Genomic DNA, 26,118 nt, shown 5'->3' on the forward strand with positions numbered 1-26,118 from the left:
CAGCTGGAGAACCTGTATCAGTCTTTCCCAGGTGTGTCTGTGAAGTTGTATAAATACTTATCTCAAAGTGTGGGTGTATGTCAGCTACCTGGGCAGGGACACAAAGCACTGGTTGAACAGAGAGGGTACTGGAGGCTAGATTGCCAGCTAGGCTGAGATCTGGACCCTATAGCTGTGTCAGTGGGGAGTCTTATTGGGGATCTGGAGAGCAAGGGAGCAACCAGCCCCAGACTGACTGTGATCTCTGTGTGCACTTAATGGAAATTGTACTTTGCTGTGTGTATTAGTTATCCTTTCCTCTTCTAGGAGACAACCTCCCTGGTGTTAGTGGTGAGGATTGAGGCTTCTTGATTGCTGGGCCTGGGCATGGTCATCACAAGTGGTGGCAGTGGTTGGGATAAGATATCCTCACATATCTGTTTGGCAGTGGTGTGGGTAGAGTGAATCCTGAAGCTTATGTACAGTGATCTCTAAAAGTGTTTGTACTCTGAATCAGCCACACAGTGTATACTCAAGAGTTCAGATCACAATTGTTTTATTTCTTTTGTTAGCTTAGTTAGTCAGGGTGAGCAGGCAGCATGTCAGCACAGGAATATGAAAAGCTGACAAGGAGCCAGCTGGTGGAGATATGCCAGGCTAGGGGACTGGTGCATGGAAACCTGACTGAGGCAGACCTGATTGCAGCCTTGGTTACAGCTGCATCAGAAAACGGCAACCAGGAGGACAATCAGACTGACAGTGGAGATACAATATCCTCAGAGAATGGACAGCTCAACCTTTCTGCAAAGGACAATCAGACTGGCAGTGGAAATACAATATCCTCGGAGAATGGACAGCTCAACCTTTCTGCAGTGGACTTAAAATCCAGCTGGAGCTAAAGATACCTGAGTTGGAAGCCAGGCGTTTGGAGATAGAAGCTGAAGAAAAGGACCATCAGAGGAAGCATGACAGAGAAATGCTGACTCTTCACCAGAGTCATGGAGGTAATGGGGAAGGGAGTAACTGTACCCCAGAAGCACAACAGATAAGTAAATTTCTTCCGCAATTTAAAGAGGGGGATAATTTTGATAGTTTCATTCACATGTTTGAAAGGGTAAGCAGACAGTATAGTGTTGATCAAAGGCTCTGGGTACGGTTCCTGACCCCCTTATTCCATGGGAAAGCTGTAACTTGTATATCACAAATGCCTGACCCGGTCTGTTTTGCTTATACTGCTGTAAAGAAATGTCTGTTACAATTTTTTAAGCTAACACCTGAAATGTATAGGAAAAAGTTTCATGAGCACAGACTCAAGGCAGATGAAAATGTATGTGAATATGTTGTTGAACTGAGCACTTATTTTCATAGCTGGGTGAGTGGATGTCAGGTTACTACTTTTGAAGGGCTGGCAGCCCTTTTGTTGAGGGAACAAGTGCTTAGCACTTTGCCTGAGGACATGAGAATCTGGTTAGCAGATAGACAATGTGCTACTTCAGATGAGTTGGGGAAGGAGGGAGACCTATACCTGGCCAGCAGGGCAGCCCTACACAGGAAGGGGACCCCTGTACTGCTCATGGGCCTAAAGGAACCCATGTTGGGCAGCACAGACTGCCCCAACAGACTCTGCTAGTAGCAGGGGAAGCCACTAGTAAAGGTACATGTCCAGGAGCTATGGTTAAATTTTGAATGCAACCAGTGGGGCCATGTAGCATACAGGTGTCCACAGAGGCAAGGTGGGGAACCAAAGGTGAGGGAGCCAGTAAGTGGGAAAGACAAAATGCCAATAGTAGATTGTCTTGAGACAACAGGGTTATGGAACTACCATCCTGCAGATGTCCTGAGAGGGAAGGACTCGGCTGAGGCAGTACCATGTACTTATGCAGTTATATGCAGTGAGGCTAGGAGACAAGCTTGTGGGTCTGGTAGCCTGGGGGAGACCCAGACAGACTGCATACTTGTAGCCAGGACTGGTGAGATGGTTACTTCAGGGACTGAGCTACGCTGTAGCAGTGAGACTGAATGTGAGCCACAGCTGATTGTGGGTACTGATGTTCCCTTGGACAGGGTAACTGCAAAGGTAGAGGTGAGTAGTAGTACCCAGGCTGACAGTGAGGCATCACTGTCAGAGGATGCCAGACTTCCTGTGGAAGGGGAGCTGGGAAGGGTTATAAGGAGAGAGTTGAGACAGGCTCAGCTCTCAGACCCTACATTGCAAGGCCTGAGGGAGGTAGTTAGGGGGGCACCTGATTCTCAAGGGAAGGGGGAATCTGTATACTGGGACAAAGGGTTACTATACAGAGATCGGACCCCTGAGGGAGGGCTAGAAGGTGAGCGAGTACAGCAGTTGGTAGTGCCTAGAGCTTACCATATGGCGCTTCTAGCCATAACTCATGATATTCCCTTTGCAGGTCATATGGGCATAAAACATACAAAGAGGCATATTATGCAAAACTTCTATTGGTCTGGAATTTCCAGAGATGTAACAGGGTACTGCAGGACCTGTGAGCAGTGCCAAAAGGTAGGCCATAGGCATTGGCTTTGTCCTCCATTGAGGCAGAGAAGGTGACAAATGCTTTGTTAGAGATTTTCAGCAGGGTAGGTTTCCCAAAAGAAATACTGACTGACCGAGGTGCTAACTTCATTTCAAACCTGCTGACTTGTCTGTGGAAGTCCTATGGGGTAAAGCACATGAAGACCACCCCCTAAAATCCCCAGACTAATGGTCTTGTTGAGAGGTTAAACTCTACAATCAAGTCCATGCTACGGGCATTTGCAGATCAGTTTAAGAGGGAGTGGGACAAATATTTGCCCCATCTGTTGTTTGCTTACAGATAGGTTCCCCAGGAATCCATAGGTTTTTCACTCTTTGAGTTGCTGTATGGGCATAGGGTGAGGGGAACCTCTAGATTTAATTTGAGATGAGTGGGAAGGTGAGTGTGAGTCTCACAAGAAGTCTGTTGTGGCATACATCCTAAACATCAGGACAAGGCTCAGGGGACTCATGGGCATGGCCCAGGAGAACTTTGCAGAAGCCCAAGAACAGAAAAAGGTGTGGTATGACAGGAATACTTGAACTAAAGAATACGTTGTGGGGCAGCAGGTAATGGTTTTCATTCCTGTCAGATACAGCAAGCTGCAAGCAGCTTGGGAGGGACCCTACAAGGTGGTAAGAAAGGTAAGTAATGTTAATTACATGGTGGAAGTGCTAGGCAGATGGCAGAGCACAAATTGCACCATGTTAACATGATGAAACCTTACCATGATAGGGAGGCTCTTGTGCGGAGCATTTGCAGTAGATTGCAGGAGGAGTCTGAGGGAGATCTGGGGACTGATCTCCTCAGTGAGGCTTGGGCTGACACCTCAGTGGAAGGGTTAGCAATGTCTCAGCAGCTATCTCCTACCCAGGTTCAAGAATTCCAAGCAGTGTTGCAGGAATTTGGGGACATGTTCACTGGGAAACCAGGGAGCACCCACCTGGTGCAGCACCAGGTGTATACAGGGCCTCAAAGGCCTATTAGGCAGGCCCCTTATAGGGTGGCTGAGAAAGTCAAACAGACACTGAGGGAAGAGGTACAGGAGATGTTGGAACTAGGGGTGATTCAAGAGTCCAGCAGTCCCTCGGCCTCACCAGTGGTGTTGGTGCCAAAGAAGGATGGCAGCACCAGGTTCTGTGTGGATTACAGGAAATTAAATAGTCACACAGAGTCAGATGCTAACCCCATGCCTAGGACAGATGAGGCCCTAGAGCAGCTGGGTGGGGCTAAGTATCTTACAACCATGTCTAGGACAGATGAGGCCCTAGAGCAGCTGGGTGGGGCTAAGTATCTTACAACCATTGATCTTACCAAGGGTTACTGGCAGGTGCCATTGACTCCCAGTGCTAGAGAGTAGTCAGCCTTTGTGACTCTGTTTGGCTTGTATGAGTTCACAAAGATACCCTTTGGGATGAAGAATGCCCCAGCAACTTTCCAGAGGCTGGTGGATAATGTCCTAGCAGCAGCAGGAGGGTTTGCCATTGCTTACCTAGATGATATTGCCATCTACAGCCATTCCTGGCAAGAGCACCTTCAGCATGTCAGAGAGGTGCTGGGCAGACTACAGAGGGCAGGGTTGACCATTAAGCCGAGCAAATGTCATGTGAGTAATGCAGAGGTCTCCTACCTAGGACATGGAGTGGGGAGTGGTGAGATAAGGCCAGAACCTGCCAATGTGAAGCTATTCAGGCATGGCCTGCACCTGTTACCAAAAAGCAGGTGAGGGCATTCTTAGGGACAGCAGGGTACTACAGAAAGTTTGTCCCTAGTTATAGTACCATAGCTGCTCCCCTCACAGACCTGATAAAGAAGAACAGGCCAGATAAGGTAGTGTGGACCCCAGTATGTGAGCAGGCATTTCAGAAGCTTAAAGAAGCTTTGGGAGGACCCCCTGTGTTAGCCAGTCCAGATTATAGCAAATAATTTGTTGTGCAAGTGGATGCTTTGAACCATGGGGTGGAGGCTGTACATAGCCAGATTTCCTCAGAGGGGGAAGAGCACCCAGTGGTTTATCTCAGTCGTAGGCTCCAACCCAGGGAGGAATGCTATACAGCTGTAGAAAAGGAATGTCTAGCCATAATGTGGGCACTGCAAAGACTTCAACCTTATCTGTATGGAAGAAAATTCACTGTAATGACAGATCACAACCCTCTAACATGGTTAAACAGAGCCAGTCAGCAAAAGGCCAAATTGCTAAGATGGAGCTTGGGGTTGCAAGCATATATGTCAGTGCAGTACTGCAGTGGGAGTAGCAATGCCAATGCAGATGGGCTCTCAAGACAGGGAATGGGGTGAGGTACCCCCAGATAGACCTGACCCTCTCAAGTGGCGTTTCTCAAAGGTCACTTGAAAAACTAGCTTGAGTTCTCCAGGGGGGAAGAGAGCCACCACTTGTGATGACTGTGCCCTGGCCGAGCAATCAGGAAGCCTCAATCCTCACCACTAACACCAGGGTGGTTGTCTCCTAGAAGAGGAAAGGATAACTAACACACACAATAAAGTACAATTTCCCTTAAGTGCACACAGAGATCAAAGTCAGTCTGGGGCTGGTTTCTCTCTTGCTCTCCAGGTCCCCAGTAAGACTCCCTACTGGCACAGTTATAGGGTCCAGATCTCAGCCTAGCTGGCAAGCTATCCTCCAGTACCCTCTCTGTCCAACCAGTGCTTTGTGTCCCTGCCCAGGTAGCTGACACACACCCACTCTTTGAGATAAGTATTTATACAACTTCAAGACACTCATGGGAAAGGCTGACACAGATTCTCCAGCTGTGCCCCTTTACCCAGACTACATGGTAGTAATTCCTGCCACCACCAGCTAATATCATTATCAGCTACCCAAAGGCCTTTGAAAGGGTGTCCAGTTATTACTGTGCAATATTATTATCCAATTGGTAATGTGACTATTCAGTCTTAGGCTTATTAGAGTGGTCTATTACGATAACCTCTATAAATATGCAATGTACTCTAGAGCCTATCTCTACACAAACCAGCCACAGGTAAAGGTTTTTAAAATATTTAATAATAAATAATTAAAACACAAGACAATACTACTACACCACAGAGATATCTAAGAGTTCAGAGATCACACAGAAACTTAAAATAATACAGTAGGACAGGTTTGATGTCAAAGAAAAATACTTAATCTAACTTTCTAATCTTTAGCTAATCTTAAGGGAAAACACAGTGCTATAATCTTACTTACATACATAAAGAGCATAAGCAGTACTGGGGTTGTTGATGGTCCAAGACAAATGCTTTCAGTCTCTCACTGAACAATAGTTTTTAAACACACTAACAAACAGCTCTGCTAAGACCCTCCCAAATTATATCATTTTGACACTTAGGTTTTCCCAGTATTCACATTACATCATTTTGACACTTAGTCTGGAGTTCCTAGGCCACAGACTGCATTATTTAGCAAGCTAACACCTGCTCAGGAAACTACAACAATAAAAGACATTTCACATGTATACTCTAACAATTATTCCTTAAGTTAAGACAATAGAAAGAATGTATTCAGCCAGACGCTTCAGCACCATTTTTTTAGATAATTGTAACTTCAAAGAACATTTGAAATGCTTGGATTGATTTTCCTTACAGCAGATGGCAATGTTGCAACAATTTTGAAGTTCCCATTTTACAGTGTTTTCTTTCATTTAAAAACACAATCCTGTATTTTACATTTATTTATACAAATGATAGAATTATGTATCAAATTCTATTTGACTAGGCTGGCAGCCTTCGCCCATCTTTCCCCAATCTTCACAGAAGGGTCTATATTATATCCTCGAAAACTGAATTCACTGAACTGCATCTACATCAGAAATACAGTTCAGCAAACTGATAATAGTCAAATTGTGGTACAGTGAAGATTAGAAAATTTGCCCTTTCCTCAATGTAGTGCAATCTCAGAGTTGGTATATATAATTAGCGGGGGCTGTGGGGGAAGAGGCCTCCACAAGAGCAAATTCGCTGAACTGCATTTCCGATGTAGATGCAGTTCGGTGAATTCAGTTTTTGACAAGATAATAAAGACCCATGTAGAATTATAACATTATACGCTTGTTCTAATTGTAAAGAAAGGGAAAGCTTATTTCATCAGATTTTAGATTATGTAGTGATAAATATGAATATTTAAATAACGGGAGACTTTTTAAAAACACATTTATTGAATTATCATTGTGACATAGGCACATTTACATTTATATAAAAGTAATCAAACTGTATTAACACGTTAAAATTAACAAACATTATGCTTCACATATATTGCAATATATTGTATAACCTAAACAGCATTGCATAAATTACTCAATTCCTGCCCCTTTTTTTAAACAAGAAACATCTTTATTAAACCATCACTTACAATGTAAGCAATCATACACTTATATAAATGAAAACAAACCACACCAACACAATCCTAGTTGCAAGCATTTTACATCACAAACCATACTGATACACTCCCAGTTGCAAACATGCATCACTTATAATCTACCCAATTGTTTTCAAACATTACATAGCTCATTTAAGTCCTGCCTTCTTTTTAAACTTCATTTTTGTCCTGTATGTATTGTTCCCAAAATTCCAGTTTTTTCCTATGCAGTTTGCTCCTACCTATAATAACAGGAGGCTTTAAATGTAATTTAAGAAGCAAGCATAAAAAGAAACAAGGTGACATAAGAACAATGTTAGAAGTTATGGTAAGTTAAAACTTTGGGACAAAAATTCATGGACTTACAAAAGGGGTATGTATAGAACTGAAATAGATTATTTTATAGTATCAGAAGGTTTAGTTATAGGGGAAGGGGAGATTGTTGAAACAGGATGTTCTGATCATCTTGCAATATGGCTAGAGTTTAAGGAAGAGAAAGAATATATAAAAATAGGCAAAGGAATAAAATGGATAAATGAGAAAGCATGGAATGAAGAAGGAAAGAGATTAGTAATACAGTTATGGCAAGATCATATTACCATGAGAACATTTTATAAAAATTGGTCTGATTGGTGGGAGATATTTAAGGAAAATATAAAAACATTTACAGTGGTGATATGAAATGAGAAAATTAGGTAACAAAAAATAAAAGAACATATAACAATGCATTGGAAGATTTAAAACATAGTGATATAAAGTAATTTGACAAAGAAAAAGAATTATATGAAAGAAATAAAAAAATACAAGAACTGTTATATAAGCAAATATTTTTACAAGCAAAAAGAGAAGAAGTATTGGGTTACTTAAGCAGATTAGTAAAGGAGTTGGAAGTATAATGACAGAAATAAAAATGTAAAAGGAGAAACAGAAAGAACTCAGGAAAAGGTTATTAATAGAGTAGTACAATATGTACAAGAATTTTTTAAAGAAAAAAGAAGGTAGTAAAAGAACATGGAAAGTAAAAAAGTCTTCAAAGAGTTACCAGGCAAACAATCATAAGCAACCAAATTATCGGTGAAAACTTGAAAAAAAATGAACAGAAACCAAGCAAACCAGAAAACATATCCGGAACATCTGCTAAATACACGTTAAACATTTTTATTACCTTATTTCTTTAAAAAGCCTCATCACCGTCTCAATGTTCTAAATCCAGACCTAAATAAAAAGTAAAGAAACCATGCAACTGTCTCCGTCCTATGTATTCTCTAAAGCACGTCCGTTAATAAAACAGGAAGAATGTGAACACAAGGCTCCAAGATCATTGTATGAAAACCACAAGATGGCAAATCAGTCCACAAAGTCATTCCCAGCAATTAGAAATGTAAAGTAATGGAATCCAATTTCTGCAGAAGTTTGAACCCGCCACAACTGCAGCACTGCCAAGAGGAAATGAAGACTATTTAGTATGGCAGGCAAAATCTGCAAAATCAAATAGTTTTAACACTGGGTGGAAAAATAAGAGAAAAAGAGGCCATTAAACCAGTAAGCCGCTAAGGATCGGACTATACTATTGGATTTAATATAGCCCTTTCATGACTCCAAAATTTAGAAAATAGCTGAGAAATGTCGGGTTAAAAGGAGTTCTATCAGTTTGTGTGGCTCAAGTCTGTGGCCAAATTGTACTTTATTATTATTATTCTTTATTGTTCTTTATTTGGCAAAAGTAGTTGCTGTCATGTGGCTTTTTAGCTGTATAAATAGCTGGCTGGTTTCATGCTGCAAAACGATAAGTATGGGAAGAAACATTAGCTGGTAAAGAAGTGAAGCAAATATATGTTAAATTTTTTTTTTTGCTAATGCAAGCACTGCAATATGAATAGTGGCAATGGTAGAATTGTTAATTTCTGGGTCAAGGTATTGGTAAACTTTGTAAGTTTTAGATATTTACTTATAAATAATATTTCTTACAAATATGGTGGGAAAAAAAACACTGAGTTAAAAGCCTGTTTCTGCACCCAATGGCAAAAAGAAATTTAAAAAGTTTCTGTTGGATAAACTTTGGTTAAAATGGTTTTTATTATATTAAAAATGGTGCAACCTGTTTATAAAATTTAGCAAGTAATATTTTAAAATACAGCAGGTAAAGTGTCTAGTACACTTTGAACTATACATTTAAGCAAAAAAGGGACACCAGCTCAATACTTCTTGTGTGACATATATGTGTATATGTGGTAATACAGTTATGTACTAACATCTGTAAAATAATTTGCCTAACCTATATAGGGAATGTGGTAATTTGTGTTACTTTAAACTTCTTTGTCAGTCTCTCAAACCCATTAGGATAAGAATGTTACACTGATATTGTGAAGTCTGTGATATTTAAACTATGTGTTGAAAAGAGAGGGGATAGGGGGAAAACATAATACAAGAAAGGTCTTTACTAACCGGGGTTAGCATTGTAATCAATCTACCACTAAGTACCACTAAGTACTCCTAACTATCTCTAAGATTTCAGGGGTAAAAACATACATTATTAAACTAAAAAGAGCAGATAATCCTAATGCAACTGCATAATCAAAAAAATCACAAATCATTTACAAGGCAATCCTAAATAAGTGTGGATCCATACTCTAACGTGTCTCAAAGAATTTGATCTCACCCAAAGCACTTCAGGACCTAATTAAATTAAATTAAATTACAATTATGGTTAGTTCCACTTCTAAGACAATCTGATAGATGGGGGTAACCTGGTAGGTTGTATATATATGTTGCTGTTAGTCTGATGGGACTTGGAATGACAAGTGAGTTTTGTATTATAGTTGCCTTTTGTTTATACTTTATATTAGTATATTTTTCTCTTTCAACTGGGAGATATACGTGGATAGGCACGGGTGGGGTCTGAAAGAGTGAGATGTCACCTTACTAATTTGGAATATTTTCAAAAACTCCAAGAAAAATGAAACTTAAAAAGCCAAAACCAAGAGCTTTCTTCTGACACTTTACCTTTGCAAAAATGAAACTTACATTGTGGTCCTTATAACTTAATTCAATACAATAGTAATGGGTTTGACGTGGTTTTTAAATGTTGATTAGTGTTTATCTGTGGAATGTAAAGGACCTATAAAACAAGAAGAAGAGAAACTTAGTTATACATTTGATTTACAAAACTAAAGCTGGAATAACCTACATACAAGAAACCCATATGACAAGAGAACAATGGGATAATGATAAAAAGAGAAAATGGATACAAAAAATAATAGCTGCAGGTGATAGCACAGCTTCCAGAGAAGTGGCTATAATAGTAAAAAAGTCCTTTAATGTTACTATACTAAAAAGTAGGTCTGACCCTAATGGTAGATGGTGCTATTTTACTTGTGACTACCCTTTGTTCAGAAAACCACTATTATTTCTAAAAGTATATGGTCCCTGCATGAATCAGCAAGCTTTTCTATATGAAATTTATGACCTACTAGAGAAATTTCCTAACCATCTGTACATTCTAGGGGGGGACTGGAGCTTGATAATTAATCCCGAAAAAGATAGAACAAATAAATTTAACAAGCAGCCAGCACAACTCTCCACTTTAATAGCTGAACTAATAGAAAATTTTAACTTAACAGATCCCTAAGAAAATTATAGACCAGACGCTTCAATCAGTAAATTTACATATTACTCATCATATCACAAATCATGGTCCAGAATAGATATATTCCTAATCTCTGAAGTTATAATAAATAATGTTGTTACTTACAATATCGAGCCCAGAACCATCTCAGATGACTCAAAAATTAATATTACAATAAAGGAGGATAAATCTAAACAGCTGGCTTACATCTCATCAAATTGGACTCTAAATTCTAACTTAATTAATAAAAAAGAAGTTATTCAAGAAGTCACAAACATTCTTACTCAAATTAGTGATACCATTACGACAACTGAAATACCATATGATATCCAATGGGAAGCAATTAAAGCTACTATCAGAGGAGTTTTAATTCAAAAAGCTTTGCTATATATATATATATATATATATATATATATATATATATATATATATATATATAAAACTAAACAAGGAGAAAGTGAGTAATATAGAAGGTAAGTTAAAATATATAGACCTAGAATTGCAAAAGAAGCACTCTTTAGATCTAGAGAACCAAATGACAAATTTACAGAGACAACTGTATGAAATACAAACACAGCAGTACTCTCTTACAGAACTAAAACTATTACATAAGTATACAGAATGAGCCCAAACTCCTTCTAAAATGTTGGCAATAATGATTAATATAAAAAATTCCCCCGTCAAAATAAGACAAATTAATTATGAAAATAAAAACCTATACTTGGATAAGGATATTATACAGGCGTTTGAAGAGATTTACCAAAAACTTTATGGCCCCTAAGTTCAGTTCCATGACCTCCTTTACCATCAATTTACTAAAGAATTACAATTTCCAATACTGAATGCAGCACAAATTAACAATTTAAAAGCCCCATTAACAGTTGATGAAATTAATGTAGCTATTGACAAGTTGAAACCAGGTAAAACACCAGGACCTGATGGGTTTGTGGTGGAATTTTACAAGAAATTTAAGCAACAAATCGCACAGATCCTGTTAAGAATATACAAATACATAATAGAGTCTGGAGTCTCAGACCTGTAGATTAACAACTCAAAAACATACTCACTGTAAAACCTAACTCAGATACCACAAATCCAAACAATTATAGACCAATAGCTCTCATAAATATCGATATCAAAATATTATCAACAGTTTTAGCATACAGAATCAAAAAAATATTACCATATATAATATCTTCTGAAAAAGAAAAAAGCCAGCACCAAGGAGGATCTGTAGAAAATAATTTTATTTCAAACTGAAACTATCCCACATTGGGCGGGTCTCATGGCTTTGGATTTTTGGCTAAACAAATCTAATTTATACCCCCCTGGGATGAATACATTACTGGTATGCATGGTGGAACATATTCTCACGAAAAATGTTTTTTATTTCCAACAGGACTGCTATTGGCAACTTCAAGGCACGGCCATGGGTGCATCATTTGCACCCATATATGCAGACCTCTTTATGGGTTACATCGAGGAACAGATTATATATGATCCTATGCATAATATATATTTACCGGAAATTGATATATGGAGGAGATACCTGGACGACTGTTGGTTAGTATGGAAAGGAGGCCAGGAATACCTCCAGGAATTTATTGAGCATTTGAATGGGAACATCTGGGGTATTGAATTTACTGTGGAATATAATCAGAGTGAAATCAGTTTTTTGGATGTTCATTTAACAAGACAGTCTGATAATACACTGAAAACGTCTGTTCACAGAAAATTCCCACAATACAATACTCTTCTGCATGCAGAAAGTTTCCATCCTAAACACATTATCAAAAATATACCAAAATCTCAATTCTTGCGGATCAAAAGAATATGTTCTTCAAATGACGATTTCAATAACCATCAAATGGATTTAACTAAAAGATTTTTATCCAGGGGTTATTCCCCATGAATCATTGATTCAGCAGTTCAATTCAGTCATACTAAATCCAGGGATTCCCTTCTCAAATATAACACTGGATCCAGAAACAATGAATCTGATTTATGTAGATTTGTTACGACCTATGGCAGAAACAGTGGGAACTTAGTTAATATCATCAACAACCATTGGAACATACTTAACTCACATCCCCTTTTGGAAGATTACCTAGGGGAACGATGTTACTTTTCATATAGGAAAGGCAAAACATTGGGTTCATTATTTTCACATTACAAAAGAACAAGAGCTATGGATGATAACTTTACACAAAGGACACTCACTGGAGACAAACTCATAGGCATTTACCCATGTGGACACTGCAGTTTTTGTAGTTATATTTTTAAAACAACCAGTTTCACCAGCAAAAACACTGGACAAATATACAACATTCAATTTTTTGGTAATTGTAGTTCGGACTGGATAATATATCTTGCTACGTGCACATGTCAGGCATTTTATATTGGCCAAACATCTAGACAATTTCATGTCAGGATTTCTGAACACCTTGGAGATATCAGGAATAAGAGACTGACAAATGCATTATACAGACACTCCATTAAACATTCCACTGCTAAATTCTCATTTGCTATCATTGATCGCATCACGGGTAATCGATCATTCAAAACAGGCTGGCATGAAATTTTAAATGCTAAAGAAAAGAGATGGATTATCAAACTTGGGGGGCTTTTCTCTCCGGGATTGAATGATAAATTATGATTAATGTTATTCTTAAGTGAATAACATGTCATATTTTTGTGTAATCACTGAACGTTTTGCATTCCAGCATATCAATGATGATGTTTTTGGTATATATACATTAGTATGAATAGTGTACCTAAATATTTTTCTTGTGTATATATTTAGGATGATGTTCTATGTACTATATAACTATGGTCTTTATTTTCAGATATACCTATTCATCACTCTAATTTTATTACACTTTGTTTGATTTCAGGAACCATATGTAACAAACAAAGCTTATGTATATGTTTATTCTATTCTATTTTATTTTTCTTTCAATGGCAATTTCTCATGGTTATTTATTAACCTTTTTTGTCTTTTTCAAACTACAGGAAATGATGTCACTGAATCCACTAATTGAAATTATATAAGATCATGACTCATTACTATGGCTTAATGTACTACTGATGAAAGCCTTGTTGCTGAAACCGATAGTTTCAGTTTGAAATAAAATTATTTTCTACAGATCCTCCTTGGTGCTGGCTTTTTTCTTTTTTGGATCTACCATGTTCACTTGCCGTGCACCAGCCTAACTTGCTAGCTCCCTTCATGAAACATAATATCTTCTGAGCAATTGGGTTTCATGAGTAGCAGGCAGGTATGGGATAACACACTCACCATCGACTCAATAATTCATCTCCTAGCAAAGGACCGATGCCCCAGATATGCCTTATCAATAGACACATCTAAAGCTTTCGACAGAGTAAATCTAGATTTTCTTTTTAGAATTTTGCAACAATTTAACATTCCACAGGAATTTATAAACATGGTGAAGGCCTTGTATAACAGTGCTACTATGACACTCTATATAAATAAAAAGCAATCAAAACCAATCAAAATTGTTAATGGTACAAGACAAGGGTGTCCATTATCCCCCTATTTGTTTAACATCTATATTGAAACACTTCTACTTCAAATAAGCCAAAGAACATATCACCAAATTATGCAAATCTCCAAACTCCAAATTAAATATTTAGCTTTCGCAGATGACCTCAACATATATTTTGAACTTCCAAATACTGACTTAAAGAAGATTCTAGACTCTATATTGAAAAGTTCTCTATGATATCAAACTGTGCTATAAATCCAAATAAATTTGTTATATTTCCACTAAACCCCATAGGCCACAAAGAGTTCTACATCCCCGAAACAAAAATCAAAGTAAACTACTCTGTTAAATACCTGGGTATCTATTTTGCTCACCCTCATTCAGATAGGACTGAAAACAACCTGTACAGAACATGGTCAAACATCACAGAAGATATAAATACATGGAAAAACCTAAACCTGTCCCCACTATCTAAAGTAACAATTATCAAAATGAATATTCTCCCAAAAATCCTTTTTCATTTAAATGCTATCACCACTATCATACATAAAAGCTTCTTTGTTAATATAAAAACGGATTTAGCTAAGTTTATATGGCATCCTAAAAGTACTAGAATATGTTACTACAGATTAACAATACCCAAAGAGAAAGGGGGCTTGGATTACCTGATTTTCAAATATACTATGAGATTATAAACCCTAGTCGAATTATTCAAATAGTAAACTATGACACAGCAAACAAAAAATGGTATCCATTATGGATAAAACTATACCATCAGCACTTAATTTCTTCAAATATAAACCCTAAAGCTATTCCTTTTATGAATAATAAGACTCTGAGGACATTTAAAATGCACTCAATAATTATTAATAAAAGGCTAATATATCAGAAACTAATAACATCATTACATCTTAAAGACACCCTTAAACTCTTACAACCAATCCGCCTACATCCCAACATCAGATTAAATAATACTATGCTCAACCTAGACCTTCTTCTTCTTCTTTCGGCTTTCCCCGGTTAGGGGTCACCACAGCGGATCATCTGTCCGCTCATGATTGGCAGTGGAGTTTTACAGTGTCGAGTTGCCAGCCCGGCACCCAACCTTCCACAGAAGGCATACACACACACACACACTCACACCTAGGGCCAATTTAGAGTGTCCAGTCCACCTACTGCATATCTTTGGGATGTGGGAGAAAACCAGAGCACCTGGAGGAAACCCACCCGACCACAAGGAGGACATGCAGACTCTGCATAGAAGGCACCCCAGCAGAGAATCGAACCGGAGAACCTCTTGCTGTGAGGCGACAACACTAACCACTGCACCACCGTGGCCACCCATGCTCAATCTAGACCAATACCCTTTAATCAAGAAATGCACAGTCTTGGACTTTTATCAAATTAAAAACCTTTCATTGGATAGCATTAGGCATTGCTTAGGAGTAAGTAAAATGTATAATATTATAATCAGGCAAATAATATAATTAGTTAATTTACTAACCTCAATGTGAGATTTGACATATTCTACTTTCAGCAGTGAACAAGTTAAGAATGGCTTTCAGTAAATTTGTCTGAAAATGTAAAATAAATACTCTACTTTTCAGTGTAGTACAAGTGCACATAGTTTATACTCTTGGCATAAAAGGCATATAGCTTAGCATTCATTGTTATTAGAAATCAGAAGTAAAATATTTTATCTTTATAAACTATGCAGTTTGTGAAATTTATTATCTACAAGCAGGTCAAAATGAATTATTGTATGCAACTGTGTCTCGTCAACAGGACATAACAAGATAAGAGCAAGGCTGAGGAGTTATTCTTCAGGAACGAAATAATGAAACATGAGAAACAAACTGTCAACAAACTGTCAGCAGACCAGCTTCATGGGAAAGACTTATTATTCTGACATAATTTCTAAACTGCTGATGTAAGCTGGAAAGAGACTATAAAGTTTGGACTTCTTTTTTGTATGCGAGACATTGATCCTTACAGTCAGTAAAGCTGAAGTACGGTTTTTGTTATACTATGTATCTTTCATTGTTATACTAGATGTTACCTCGTATGCAGTAAAGGAATGTTCATATCAGATTTCCAGTTGTTGCAGATGTCTTGAGAGGTACATACCAAATGGGGCATTGTATTCTATAATGGGTCTAATGATGGATGAGTACAGTGGGACAATGACCTCCTTTTTTCTGGATGAAAAGCCCTTAGTGATGCGGTGTGCCACATAAAAGGATTTCCTGACTGTTGTGGCGATGTGGTTATCAAAGGTGAGACCACTGTCCACCTGTGTCCCTAAGTCTCTTATCACACTTTTGGTGTTTAGTGTACTGCTACCTATGTGGTAATTCATGGGTACATGTTTTTTCCCAAAGGGAATAACTATACATTTCTTGGCATTGAGCTTCAGCCCATGGCTCTGGCACCAAGCATCTGTTTCTGTAAGGCCCTTTTATAGAGTAGCCACATAATTTCGGGATTCAATAATGGCTCCCACTTTGCAGTCATCTGCAAATTTTGTTAGCCAGAGTCCCTTAGTGTTGGCCTGTACTTCAGAGAAGCAGATGCCAGACAAGAGCGGTCCCAGGACTGAACCCTGAGGTACTCCACTTGTCACTTGTCTGGAGCTGGATTATCTGATTTTAGTTGGGAGTCTATTCTCAGAAGCTGGCCTTGGTCTTGAGAAAGCTTAACAGTATATATGTAGGAAAATGTATCTGTTTCATCTGCAAGACAGCACACTCAGGAGTACAGCACTCTACTAATCCTGTGCTGCAGGGTCAGCAGTCCAGTCATCTGGCATGGGAATAGAACCCAGTCTTCTGTTTAGTTGCCACAACCTTTTCAATGATATTGGCAGTAGCAGGAAGTATAGTTAAAGTTCAGTAGTCATTATTTGAATTTCTTTCCATAAGTACTGCTAGAGGTATGCATTTATACTTTTCCAGATATGCAAAGTAATTCTGGAGCAAAGAGATATTTCGAAGACGCCTGTGTAAGGTTTAGCAGAGTGTAACATATAAACACTACCACTTCTAATCCTCTGTTATTAGTTGATTATAGGGTGACTTCCTGAATTGAAATCTGTACGTTTTACAGAACTGAGATGGTGGACTATAGCTTTTGGTGTAAGGCATTTGGTTGTGATCACTTTGCGGTTTTAGGCAAAAATCAAGAACAGTTTGAAAAGATTGGTGACATGCATGCCATATTGGCAATGCCCACAAAAATTGAAAACTTATCTCTGAATATTTATTTTTCTCAGTGAACTAGTTAAACTGGTTGAGCCAGGGATATTCTCCTGGATTCAGCAAGCCCTGCACGGTGTGCAGGACTAGTGCAGGAGCTCCAGCAGGCAATATGTCTGCCGTGCGATCCAGGAATAAGCTGTAGGGACATGCACAAGCGCTCCTGCACTAGTCCTGCACGAACTCAGCTCCTGTATGCAAATTATCCCATTTGCAGGTGAAATCCATGCAAATGAGGTGAATTTGCAATCCAGAAAGCTGTCAGCTAGCTGTGCAGGACTAGTGTAATCTGCAGAAATGTACTCGGTTAGTAACCGAGTACTATTTCTGCAAACTACAAAACGGAGCCATGACAGCTCCAAATAAAGGATGGATGTTATGTAGAAAGTATGCCAATGGCCAAATATATGGCCACTGGTATGGAAAACAGTTGCAAAAATAAAAAATTAACTTTTATTTTTTTTTAGCCGATCTCGGCTGTTTAAGCGTAGGGCAGTGGCATGCAAACGGGATCGGGTGAAAAATAAAAAAAAAAAAAAACTAAAATAAGCATTCTAACCAAAATCAGTATTTTGCCATTATATTCAATGGTAGGCAGAAGGCAACATGGCCAGTGAATAGTGGTTGCTAAGGGGGGAGGCTCAGTGTGGGACCTGTAACTATGCATCAGCAGGCAATCCTATGCAAATGAGGGGAATGATACTGAATCCCAGATTTCCCCTTCATGCTAGTCAGCCCCCAACAGTGTAAGAGCAGGAATAGCTTGGTGCAAGCCTAGGAGTTAGCTGGCATCATAGGGGTGTGTCACTGTGTCAGGCATGCTGTAAGCGGACTGGAGCCCTGTGGGTCGGGTTTGCCCTTAGCTTAGCAAAGCTAAGCAAGGGGGTATGTCTGAGGCTGCCTAGCACTCTTTACATTGCCTAAGTGGGGTGTGCGCACCGCACACTGGGTTTTAAAGGCGAAAAAAAAGTAAACCAGGAAATAGCAGCTCCATGCACATCTGAGCACTGTGTTTGCTCGGCGCGCCCCCAGGCTTAAACAGGAAGGCAATGGGAAGGGAAAACAGCAGTAGGAAGGTAATTAAGGAGAACTAGCATAGTTGGCAGGTGAAATGTATCACAATCAGCCAATTACACAGGCAGTAGACCAGCCCAGCCCATAACACTACTATAAACTATGCAAACACCTTTCCCTTTGGTTTTTCCCACATACTCTACACCACTGGTGTATACAAGCAGGGGAATTTTAACAAACAAAAACAACAAAATGATAGGGGCTGCAATAGCTATCATACATCAACATGTGGAAGAGGCTGAGGGTGGTGAGGATGAGAATGCTGTTGACCAACCCACAGTGAGGAGACGGAGAAGAGTGTACAGACCCAGGGTATCCTACCAGGGGCTACATGAGCTGGAGATAGTAGAGCACTATAGGGTGGAGAGGGACCTCCTACAGCAAATTGTTGAGCTGTGCCGGCCAAGCCTCACACACAGAACTAACAGAGAGGAACCCATTCCAGTAGATACCAAGGTATGTGTAGGCCTAAGAATACTAGCTACAGGTACCTTCCAAAGGCCAACTGGGGATATCATGGGGATCTCACAGGCATCAGCATCCAGGGTACTCCACCACTTCCTGGATGCCATGTCAGCACATGCCGGTGAGTACGTATATTTCCCCAACACCCGTGAGGAATTGGCCAGCAATATGCATCTCTTCCACCAAAAAGCAGAATACCCTGAGGTAGTTGGTGCTATAGATTGCACACACATACGCATCAAAGCACCACCCAGTGAGCGGGGTATGGTCTACATTAACAGCAAGAGCTTCCTCTCCATCAACTGCCAGGTCGTGTGCGATGCCCATAGCATAACAATGAATGTGTGTGCTGGCTGCCCTGGAAACTATCACGATTCCCACATCTGGCCTCTGACAGAGCTGTACCAGAGATTTGCCAGTGAGACATCCCTTACGGTCAACTAGTGGGGGATGCTGGTTATGCACTGGAGCAGTGGCTGATGACACCCATCAGAAATGCACACACACCCGAACAAGAACTTCATAATGAGGCACATGCACAGACCAGAGTTGTAATAAAGCATGTGTTTGGGATACTCAAGTCATGGTTCTGGTGCCTGGACACATCCGGTGGAGCCTTGCAGTACTCCCCAGCTACATGTACTCATATTGTCATTGTATGTGCCATGCTACACAATATGATCCTGCGGAAACAGCTGCAGCAGGAACAGCATGGGGCAGGGCCACACAGCCCCCACCATTGCCAAGGCCTTCACAGGCACAGAGTGACTCGGAGGAGGAACAACCTGAGCCTGCCCCAGTAGGCAGAAGGAGGCATGCCCAGTATGCCCTGGCCTTGGCAAAGAGGCAACTCATAACACATACACTGACACAGGAGGAACCCAAGAAATGACACCACTCTCTGACTTGCACATACAGTAAAAGGGATGCCAAACATGACACTACCTATGCTCAACCATGTATAGGGAGTGTACTATGTGCATCCGACATAGGCAGCCCTCCAGCACCATCCTCATTACTGGCACACCCACAAGGTAAGTCACTCTTCTTACCAATTGCTGAATGGAGTAGTATGTGTTGTTACTTGTATCTACGGTATGGATGTGAACATGCAAGGAAATCGGGTGGCTGAATGGGATGCCAGCAGATAGTAGACACCTATAGTGGCAGCATGACATCTGTAACACATACTGGTGCCACCATAGTAGCCAGTACTACACATGGTGACAAAACCCACTACAGGAAATGTGCTGGGCCACATGTGTGTCCATATGACACACACATGCCAGTCAGGGAGGCTCACATACCCAACAACAGTCTCAGCCAGCAGGACAGTTGTAGACAAACACAAACAAAGGCTGTGCTAAGGCCACTGAATGATGGCTATGGGTAACCCCCCCCCCTAGGCCTACACAGACAGACAACAGCAGGTCAGGCAGTGGGATGTTAGTTCTGAAGGGCAGGAAGTCAGAAATTGATATGTAGGTCAATCAAACCTAAGAGCTGTAGTACACTGATATGCCTCTAGTCAGAATGACAGGTTAGAATACAGAATGAAATGGAGTACCTGACTTACCAGTACAATCATAGCAAATGTGTACAAGTGTCAGGTGTGCCCCCCCAATCCTATGTAGAAACAGTCAGGTGTGCCCCCCAATCCTATGTAGAAATGTAGAAACAGTCAGGTGTTCCCCACCCCCAATCCTATGTAGAAATGTAGTAACAGTCTGGTGTGTGTCCCCCAATCTGATGTAGACACATGACAGGTGGATCCCCCAATCCTAAGTAGAAATCTAGTGAAAGTCAGGTGTGCCCCCCCAATCCTATGTAGAAATGTAGAAACAGTCAGGTGTGCCCCCCCACAATCCTAAGTAGTAATGTAGTAACAGTCAGGTGGGCCCCCCAATTCTAAGTAGAAATATAGTAACAGTCAGGTGTGCCCCCTCAATCCTATTTAGAAATGTAGTAACAGTCTGGTGTGCCCCCCCAATCCGATGTAGACACGTTGTAACAGTCAGGTGTGCCCCCCCAATCCGATGTACAAATGTAATAACAGTCAGGTGTACCCCTCTCCAATCTGATGTAGACATGTAGTAACATGTATGTGTAGGTATAATACTAGTTGAGCACAGATGACCTGAGGTGACCAAGGTAGCAGGATAGATTGTAGCATTTGTACAATATGCAGGTATGTGTGTGTTAGGTTGGTGTGTTTCATATTGTGTGAGAGTGGTCAGTAAGTATGCATGTTGAGGTTTGACCTGGTGGCCATTGCCCATTACTGCCGATGACAGGGCCAAGTCCTCACAACTGCAGTGCCAAAGAGAATGCTTCCCAGTATAACACATGCTAACAGTAAGCCATTGTAAATGTATGGCGGTAATATGTGTCACCATCTGAAAGATGGACATGGCATGACTGTTGGGCTAGATATACAAGAAGTACACAGGGAAAAGTACCCCAGACATACAGTATATAATGTGTGACCGTGAAATGGACATACAGGTATGCATCACATTATCTGGGCTTGTAGTAGGGAATACCGATATCATCTGGACGAACACTCGCAGATCACAAAGGTGATAGGACTGATGTATTGGGAAACGGCTGATGTCCCTGCACAAGCCAGCATAACTGGAATGCCCCATGCATATCTGTGAGTCAGATGCAAGTAATGTCTATAGCACACATATTTATTTGGTAAGGCAATTTTCAATGTCAGAGAATGCTATTTGAGTTGTTTTCAGGAGGGTGGGAATATTTTATGCAGCACAGATTAAGGTAGTATCATCTGCATGCTGTGTGGAGGTATGGAGGTCATTTGTGGAGATTGTGAATAGTAGTGGTCCAAAGATAGAACCCTGTGGGACTCCTATAGTTATGGGCAGCTGAAGAGAGAGAGAATTTTCCCATTTCACAGCTTGGTACCTGTCAGTTAAGTAGCTTTGGAACCAGGTAAGAGTGGAATTTGATAGGTGATATTGGTTTAGTTTGTTTAGCAGGATTTGGTGTGAGACTGTCAAATGCTTTGGACATATCCAAAAAAAGAGTTGACACCTGCAGGCCTTCATTTTTGAGACGGTTTACTGTGTCTGTGAAGCAGAGGAGGGCTGTAGTGGTACAATGGGCAGGTCTGAAACCATGTTGAGTAGGTGACAGGATGTTGCTGTATAGGAGATATTTTAGCACCTGGGTATGGATGCATTTTTCTAGGATTTTGGCCAGGGGGAAAGCAATGGGTCTGTAGTTATTAAGTTCAGTGGAGGTCCCACCTTTATGTATGGGTGTAACATAGGATATTTTCCAGTGTTTGGGCAGATAGTTTTCAACAATTGATTTGTTTATGAGAGTGGAGATTGGGATAGCAATAGCATCTGCTGTGAGTTTCAAGAAATAGCTGGGGAGTAGGTCGGCTGCTGTTGATGAGGTTTTTAGTTTGGAGAGCATGCTTTTGATTGAAGTAGTGGAAACAGTTTTGAGGGTAAAGCTTGTATTAGTGTTATTTGTATGGGGGGAGGGATAGTGAAGTAGAAAGTGCCCTGTGATACTAAGGATATAATTGAGTTTACAGAGTGGGAGTTGGATTGTGTTTCAATGGGAACTTTAGTGTCAGGGGGTGGTTGGTTTGGGGGTAGCCTTTTGGGTGGGTTTTAGTAGCTGGTTTACATTTTTCCAAAATTTTTGGGGGTTGTGTTGGTATTTAGTTTGTAATGTGTAGTAGGATTTTTTGTCCAGCCTAATGCATTTTTTTGCATGATTGCGCAGTTCTTGGTACTTAGTTAGGCTTTGTGTTTCTTTGTTTTTTTTGATAGTAAAACCAGGCAGTGTCTCTGGACCTGAGGATTTGTTTGGTTTCTTTACTGAGCCAGGGGTTTGTAGAGGTTCTAACCTTGATTTTGCACAATGGAGTGACAGTGTCTAGGTGTTGTAGAAATGTTTTGTTGAAATATGCTACAGCCTGGTCGAGTGGGAGTGTTATTAGGGAGGGTCCAGTCACCCTTACAAAGTAAAGTATTGAGGACCTCAGGAGACAATTTATTTGTGTTTCTAGTGGATTTATAATTAGTGATTTTGCATATGCTTGTTCTACTACATATAAGGTATATTATGTTGTGGTAACTTAAGGTGTCTGGGAGACTGCCTTTGTGGGGGTACAATGCGGGGTTGTTAGTTAGGACTCAGTCAAGGATGGATTCCCTTTTAGATTTTTTTTTATCACATCTAGTTGGAATTTGGACTAGCTGCTGGTAGCCATGGAGATTTATTAGATTCACTGGTGGTTCTGATATACAGGTGAACCAATCTAGGTTGAAATCCCCCAGAATAAGGGTTTCTTGTGAGTATGTGGAAGAACACCAGGATAAGAAGTCTTCAAGGCTAGCAGGTGTATTACCAGGTGGAATATAGATCACAATTGTGGTGATGACCTTTTTAGGGTGAAGTTGAAGTTGTGAGATAAGTATGTCCCAATTATTGGGGGAGGGGTAGGAGTTTGGCAATTGACATAGAGTTAAGTTGGACTTATACAGTCCCTTTACAAAGTGGTCTGTCTTGTCTAATGATATTGTAGCCAGTAGGGAGAACATCTGAGTTAGCTATGTTTTTATTTAGCCAGGTTTCTGTTAAAGCAACTATGTCTGGGGAGTAGTGTGCTATTGTGGCCTGGAGTTCAGGTATTTTATTTTTGATACTTCTAATATTAATATTTAGCATTAAAAGATGGTTGGTTTTGCTGCTGTTGTTGATTTGCCCAGGGATGAAGATTGTGGGGATGTTATGTTCTGACATTTGTGTTGGAGAAGTTTGTGTTAGGATGGATTTGGGCCTGGGTTGGGGTGGATATCCCCACTTATGGTGAGCCTGGTGTTAAAATGGTGATACAGATGTTGGAGTTTGGTGATGAGTGTGAGAAAGTATTGTGTTTGTTTGGAGAAGGAATGAGAGCATATGTATTTAGTTCTGAATTGGTCTGTTATGTAGTTCTTGAACAATTGTGAGCAGATATTATTATAATGTGCAGTGTCTGTATATGAAAGTGCATAATGTAGTGTTGTGCTACTAAGTTGAGGGATATTGCTAGAGTGATAATTTGTTGAGTTATAAAGAATTATGAGAAGATAGACTAGACTTAGTTGTGTGATAGTCATAGTTATAAAGTTTAAGTTGGTTGTAGGTGGAGGTCTGGATAGGAATTATAGGGTTGCACTATATGTGGATGGGTAAGTAGTGTGGGGTGATGTAAATAATGCCTAGTGGGAATGAGAGTGGTTGGGAGTATTTTGTGGTGGAGCAAGTTGGTGTGGTGTAATGTGATCTGACTTGAGGAGCTGTGATTGGTGGAGGTGATGTGAGGTTGAGGTGTGGGTGTGGCTGTGATTACTATAAATGTAGAGGTAGTGGGGGGGATTGGGGGCAGGGCAGGGGAGCGGAGAGAGCCCAAGCGTTAGCGAGGGAAAACGGAGTGGGGCAGAGCCCACCAAGACAAGAGTAAAAAGTAAGTATTACTTTACAAATCTGAACACTTTAAACAAATCCCTGAGGTCTAATGGCTTATCAGCAAGCAGAATTCAATTGCTGAAGAGCACTTGTGTCCTGGTGGGAGACTAGAAATTTAAAGATGGCTCCATTCTCAGCAGGATTCTAATATAGACTTAGTATTGGGGGAGGGGATAGCACAAGGGGTGTAAACCAGGCGGAATGCAAAGAAACCAGCGAAACCAGAGAGGCAATCAGTGGATATATACCCAGCTCACCCAAGCACCACCCACAGGTACCTCTCTGGACTTATCCCTGCTGTTGGGAATGGGTACAATATGACCCCCACCTGTGTATGGCAATAGTGAAAGAATGCAGCATGCAGGTGTGTCCCTAGCTGTAAGCAGCACCCTTCCAGCAGCCACACCACCTGGTTAATACTGATAGAAAGTATTGGCATGAACACCTAGCACACCTACCCTGTCACCCCAGGGGAATATACTGTATGGCAGTCTGGGACTGTAGGACTGACAGAATGCAACGGCCTGCTACAGCTGGCCTGCATCACCACCAAATGCCCTACAGGCCTCTGCCAAAGGCCTGCATCTCACCCGTACTGCCAATGTATGTTATGTCATGGACACCCAAATAACAATATAACACACTCCACATAAGCCATATGCAAGACCATGTGGACAAACCACAGTAACATGTCCACCATGTCCCACTGCATGAACTGTGGAAAAAACACCAAAACACAGCTGTGATGAGGTGATAACTATAGGGAAAGTATCAGAGAATGTATGCATAATGTATGGAAGAAAATAGAATAATGGGGGAGTGGGAGCATGGGCAGCTTGGAATGTACAAACTTGGACACACAGCCATGTGCACATACTATTTCTGGCTACAAACACAAAAATGGGTGGCTATAAACCTGCCTGTACACCACAATAGGGGTAATGTCCTAACTTATGACCTCTGTCTCTGGATAACCTGTCTGAATCTGTACAGCTGTGAGGTATTGCCACAGCAAGATAAGGCCATACTTTCATGTCGATGGATGTACAAGTATGGAATCCTCTATCATCACTGTACCAAGATGCTGAACTGGTTACACAGGCCCAGCAGCAAATGTCTGCAGCTCCCCCTCCAGAATGGCATACCTTTCCACAAATATGTAGGCATTTGACCACAATACTGGACACAGCTGCATTCACCATGTGTTCCCCAGGACATCACTGCAAGCAAAAATGTCCACCTGACAGTACTTGAGGACATAAAACATCACAGTGTAAAACAGTACACATGTCTGAACACCTCTGCTAACACCAGTACCATGTAGCAGAAGTAGCACAGACAAAATCACCTACAGTACACACTATCCCTTGTACAGTTTGACCCCATATTGCCAACTGATCTACAGATATCCTGCAGAAACAGTTTGCTAGCTGTAGGTGTAGAACACAAACGTCTGCACTGGAGTACACACTACCTGGAATGGATCCACACATTCAATACAGAAGGGCATACTGAGCATGCTCACACACTTAAACAAATGAAGCCCATGTCTGCCAACAACAGTGGACCATACATATCTGACAGTTGCAGATGTTAGTGCATACACTCCTCAGTATGCACCAGTCATGCTTTGCACACATATTGGATAGGAATACACACATATATCCAAGGATAACACACTATAATATACCAAAAGTACACATACATAGCTGTGTGGAAGAGAGTGACAGTGACAAAGAGCCTTCCATCATGAGGCCTGTCCCACCCAGCACACAGTCAAATGGCTACAACCACATGATGTGTAAATGTCACT

Source organism: Protopterus annectens, chromosome 7.part1 (assembly GCF_019279795.1).
Source record: "Protopterus annectens isolate FY-2018-M chromosome 7.part1, PAN1.0, whole genome shotgun sequence".
In the NCBI taxonomy this organism is placed as follows: Eukaryota; Metazoa; Chordata; order Ceratodontiformes; family Protopteridae; genus Protopterus; species Protopterus annectens.